Source organism: Bos grunniens, chromosome 3 (assembly GCF_055505025.1).
Source record: "Bos grunniens cultivar Pamir isolate PY7600 chromosome 3, Bosgru_T2T1.0, whole genome shotgun sequence".
NCBI classification, from domain to species: Eukaryota; Metazoa; Chordata; class Mammalia; order Artiodactyla; family Bovidae; genus Bos; species Bos grunniens.
In genome coordinates, this window is record NC_141167.1 from 87,469,100 (window position 1) to 87,475,326 (window position 6,227).

Sequence of the window (6,227 nt, forward strand, 5' to 3'; positions counted from 1 at the left end):
CTGAAGTGAATTCGCTGCAGTTGACTCCAGGCCAAGACGCGTCACATGTCTTCTAATTTTACAAATTAGAAAAATCTGGCTCAGCTCCCAGCTGTCAATGTTGGCGGGAAATTCATTAGTCACGTTCCGAGGTCCTCTCTCCCCTCTCGCTAGGGTTGTGAAGTTCCAATGTTGTAGCCACGTGGTCTGGGAAACAAACTCACTCAGAAGGACAGTGCAGATAGTGGAGTGCAGTTTATTACACCTGCAGGCCCAAGGCAGTCTCCTCTTAGCCAAGGACCCCGACCAGCATATGTGAAAATCTTTTATACCCCATGTGTACGTGTCCAAACCCACCACCCCAAATTCCTTGAGACTTATATAAACCAAGGAAAATACAATCCCAATAACCCCATCATTTACGTCTTGTGCTCAGTCAAATAATTAGCCAATAATCAATAAACCCAAGGTTACACTCCGATAGATACAGAAAAATTTATGGCCTGTCTGGAGGAAGGGGTGATTAGTGTATGTTTTTTCTTAGGTGATGAGTAACCTAGGTACGATCTTCAAGGTTCTCCTGTCTGGAGAGGGTCTTATCCTTCTGTTGTTTTCATAGGCACTAAACAAAGAGTTCAGAGTCCATTGGAAAGGTGGCTGAGCATGATCAGCATGAACAGGCCTAAGATGGAGTCCAGGCCCTATGAATTCCTTCTTCACCAACATTTTGGGGAAAGATTTGGAGAAGGGCCTTTTTCTTAAGACTTGATGCCACGACCTATGGGGTACCACTTAAAGGGTACAGCTCTACAACCTACAAGCTGGATGGGCAGGAGTAGGAGTACACCCTGTGAAGCAATCTCTCGTTCTCTGTCAAACACACACACACACACACACACACACACACACGTACACACACACACACACAACCCGATTTCATGCAACCCAGGGACAAGTTTCCTTTTCTGGAAGCTCAAAATTTTTTCCCAGCCTGGGGGAACTCATTCCTCCCTTAGGCCTGGCCACTTGCTGTCTTCCTAAACCAGTATAATTTCTTTCTACTTCCTTCATGGGGCAATTCCAGCATAGTTTCTCTGTTACCTAATCCTCAAAATGAAGGGGGTGGGAGGCTTGTCATCTTTAGGGTAATCCCTGAAACACCAAGAAGCTGTTAACCAGTGTGGGTTTTAGGGTTGGGCATGGGAAGAAGGGCATATAAGCAGAGTCTAGATCTTATAATTAAAACTTTAGCTGTTCTTCAGATGCTAGAACCTAAGGGAGAATTTACCTTTCTATTCTTTCTAGTTTCTTACAACAGCAAGAGCAAGACTGAAATTAATGTCTCAATACATTAGCCTGCTAAGAGTTTTAAAAGGAAAGATTATATATCTGTCACAAATTTTACCATAAATTTAAGGGAATGTATTATCTCTTCAAGGGGTTATGTTGTTAAGTTGCTAAGTCGTGTCCAACTTTGTGATCACATGGACTGCAGCACACGAGGCTCCTCTGTCCTCCACTACCTCCCAGAGTTTGCTCAAATTCATGTCCATTGAGTTGGTGATGCTATCTAACCATCTAATCCTCTGCCGCTCCCTTCTCCTTTTGCTTTCAATCTTTTCCAGTATCAGGGTCTTTTCCAATGACTGGGCTGTTTGCGTCAAAGTATTGGAGCTTCAGTTTCAGCATCAGTCCTTCCAATGGATATTCCGGGCTGATTTCCTTTAGTGTTGACTGGTTTGATTTCCTTACAATCCAAGGGACTCTCGAGAGTCTTCTCCAGTGCCACGATTTGAAAGCATCAATTTCTCGGCTCCTGGCCTTCAAGGGGTATTAGCATGTTAATCCTATGCACAGTGTGAAAAGGTCTTTCCTATTTATTTCAGGCATCAGTGATAAGATAGGGAAGGTATTGAGGGGGTGGGAAATTTTGAAGTCACATTGTGTTAGTTCTTTATTGCAGCATAAAAATTACCCCCAAACTCACTGTTTTAATATAAGAATAAACATTTATTGCCTTTCACAGTTTCTTTTGGTCAGAGATTCAGGAGTGGCTTGCAAGGCAGTTCTGACTTGGTAGTTGCAGTCAAATGGAGCTACAGTCAATGGAAGGCTTGACTAGGGCTGGAGAATCAACTCCTGCAGAGGCTCAGTTCCATGGCTCACTTGTATGATGGGCTGGCTCTTGGCCAGAGGGCTTGAGTCCTGTCCATAAAGGCTTCTCTATGAGACTGAGTTTCCTCACAGCACGGTAGCTAATTTCCCTCAGAGCAAGAGATCCAAGGGAGAACAAGGCAGAAGTCACCATGACCTAGCTTCCTGAGGTCACACCTGTCACCTCCACTTTGGTCACAAGGATCAGTCCTAATTCATTTTTGCAGGAGACTACACAAGTTATGAATACAGGAGGAGATGATCTTTGGAGGCCATTCTTGGAGGCTGAATATCACATTCATCATCTCTAAAAATCACGTCTATTTTTCAATTTTGAAAAATTTCAAACATACACCAAAGAAAAGAGTCCTATGAATGCCCATATACCCATCATCCATATTTAGTAATCATCAAGGAAATTTCATCATTTTATTTTGCAGAGGTATCCCTGAGAAACTCTTGTTCTTTCCATCCCATTCCCATATCCTGTATTAACTTTCCTAAAACCCAGCGTACCAGGCTTTCTCCTTTTCCTGTTCACTACGTTTATGGATGGATGAGAGACAGATACAAAGAAGGTCCTTTATGCTGGACACTGGCCTCAGGTGTGGGTGTCTGCAATTTGAAGAGGTCACCACAGATATGGTGGTCAATCCCTTAAAAAAATTTTTTTTAGGTCATTCAGAAGTAACCTTACCGTTTTCAAATTTTAATGTGCGTACAGATCGCCTGGGGATATTGTTAACATGCAGATTCTGAATCCTAGGTAGGGGGTGGGGCCTGAGATTCTGTGTTTCTAAGAAGCTAATAACTTTTTGTGATGCAGACACTGCTGATCCACAGGGCACATTTTGAGTACCAAGGATCTGGAGCTATGACGTCCAAGACAGTAGCCACTAGCTACATGTGGCTATTTAAATTAATTAAAATTAAATAACATGGTAAATAATTTCCTTAGTTGCCCCTTATTAAGCACTTAATGGCTACATTTGGCTAGCTACCCTTTTGAACATAATCATGGAAAGTTCCACTGGATGGCATTGGTATAAAAATTGACTCATGATAGGTCTGCCACAGGTGCTTTCTAGACCAGAAGAACCGTCTATTAATTCGCAACAAAAAGAGGACTTTGGCAGGATAAATAGCAACAGGTTATTTATAGTGGGTGTTTATTTCCTCTTGCTGGAGTGCGTCAACCCAGTGTTCCTTAGTAAAATTTGAAAGGTTGTTTGGTCAGCTCAGTATTTGAGCAAAAAAGGTTGGGTATGTCTACCAGGTTATGAAACTGGATGAATTGCTTTTCTCTGTACTGGAAGTGTTTTTTTTTGTTTTTCTTTTTCAATAACTAGCACTGGGCACTTCAGTCAGAGCTGGTGAAAGACACCTTGTTAGGAAGTTACCTTTTGACTTCTTTCTAAAGACTCCAGGCAGCTGGCCACTCTTGTTTTAGGACAACACAGTCTAATTTGCTGGGCACACTTAGATGGTCTTTTCTTATATATATGTCCTTATGGGATTCCCAAGTGTAGTGGTAAAGAACCCACATGCCAATGCAGGAGATGTAAGAGACATGGGTTTGATCCCTGGGTCGGGAAGATCCCCTGTAGGAGGGCATGGCAACCCACTCCAGGATTCTTGCCTGGAGAATCCCATGGACAGAGGAGCCTGGCAGGCTACAATCCATAGGGTCACAGACTCGAACATGACTTAAGCCACTTAGTGAGCATACATACATATATTCTTATAAAACTTTTCATTTACAATTCTATTTACATATCTGCTTTCCCATTAGACTGTAAGCTCCTTGGGAGCAGGGATTTACCCTTGGTCTGGCTCCTAATAGGCATTAAAACATGTTTGTTGAATTAATTCATTAATTAATAATTGCATTAAATTAGCACATTCATTGGAGAAGGAAATGGCAACGCACTCCAGTTTTCTTGCCTGGAGAATCCCAGGGACAGGGGAGCCTGGTGGGCTGCCGTCTATGGGGTCACACAGAGTCGGACATGACTGAAGTGACTTAGCAGCAGCAGCAGCACATTCATTATATGTTAATCTCAATGCCTGGTGTAGGGCTGTTGGGCTTCAAGCCTTGTAATTGCCCAGCCTTGAGACTGAAGAAAGAACCCAGAGACAGAGACATCAGTGGTTTATTAGATAGGGGAGTCTTACACACCTGAAACAAAATATCTTGGAGCTACACCCCCACTGTGTATGGCAGGTGGCAGGCAGGACATGGCATCTATCTTTGCTACTCAGGGTAGGCTGCTCAGGAAGCTACCATTTATAGGGGGAATTGACATCAGGTTGGCTCATCAGTTACCAAGGAAACTCGTGGCTGGGTCAGGGGCAAACACATAGGCTATGCTATGCTATGCTATGCTAAGTCACTTCAGTCGTGTCCGACTCTGTGTGACCCCATAGATGGCAGCCCACCAGGCTCCCCTGTCCCTGGGATTCTCCAGGCAAGAACACTGGAGTGGGTTGCCATTTCCTTCTCCAATGCATGAAAGTGAAAAGTGAAATTGAAGTCGCTCAGTCGAGTCCGACTCGTAGCGACCCCATGGATTGCAGCCTACCAGGCTCCTCTGTCCATGGGATTTTCCAGACAAGAGTACTGGAGTGGGGTGCCATTGCCTTCTCCATTAACACATAGGCAGTTACCATTTAAGTGCTATAATTAAGATTGGATAGTCATGTGAGTAAAGCAGGGACTGGTTTATATAAAGAGAGCAAGAGAACAGCCACTTTGGGGAACTTCCCCATGGTCCAGTGGCTAAAAATTCACTTTCTCAATACAGGGAACTTGGATTCAATCCTTGGTCAGGGAACTAAGATCCCGCAATTTGTAGGGCAATGAAGACCTAGCACAGCCATAAAAAAAGGAAAGAACCCCACACTCATGTTGAATGGCCTGACCATACAATAGGTAAGGGTGAAGCATAATGTTTGGTCTTAGAGAAGTCAGCTGTATACTGGCTCTGTGACCTTCGGTATTTCAGTTTATTTTTTACTGAATCTCATTCCATTATCTATAACGTGGGAACAATAATAGCACCTGAGCTTATTTCATAGAATTGTTTGGGAGATCAAATGAACTAATAGTTGTGAATGTGTTTTATTATTTATAAGTATTATCTTTTTAAAAACCTAATTTTCTCCATGAGAGTTAGGAGATCCCCTGGTCTTGATGTCAACATATGTACAGATCAAAACATCAAAGATAAATAAATAAACAAAAGTAAAAAACCCAACCCCCTCCCCCCAAAAATGTACAGATCACCTTGCACGCCTGTCTGCCTTGTTCCTATGTTCTAGGGTTTTGCCTGTTTAGAGCATTCACTCATATTTTTAAGTTCTCACTCTCTGGGCTATCTTTTCAATTTAAAAATATTTACAAATTTAAACTTGAAAATTTAGTTTAAAAAATATTCATTTTGTGTAGAACCTCAGTGGTATTGATGCTGTCAAGATGAGTTTTGTCATTCTTAGAGTTATGTCCAAAAAGAGGGGGCACCGGGATGAAGCCATTTCTGGGAGGGTTAGCAATAAAGGTGAGTGCTTGGCTAAGTATTGCTTAAAGGGTTGAAATTTAAGCCCTCCCATTTGAGTTGAGCCATTTCATATCTAGCAATTGACCAATGTTTCCATTTCTAGTTTGTCCCCGAAGGCGCTCAATCTGGAAGATTCCTGTTCCTCCCATCTTCAGTCCTAAACTGCCATTCATTTCTCTGATTCTTTTAACTTGCCTTTTAGCATGCTCACCCATTGTTTACTGTCTTTTTGTTTAATGTCTTTTTGGACATCTGACATCCAACTCCCTTTTTGCTACTCATTACTCTTTTCTTTTTGCTACTCCTTACTCTTTTCCACCTCCACCCTGCACACTTTCTGGAAACACTGCAAGGATGTGAATACTGACCAGGGGCAGAAAAGGAATCATTGGTGTGGGTAGAAGGGTGCCATAGACATCTTTCAGTGTCTTGATATCTTCAGTTTTGTCAAATAATTCTTTTTTTATTAAACTTTTTATTTTGTATTGAAGTGAACTCCTTATTGCCAAATTCAGACTTCAATTGAAGAAAGTAGGG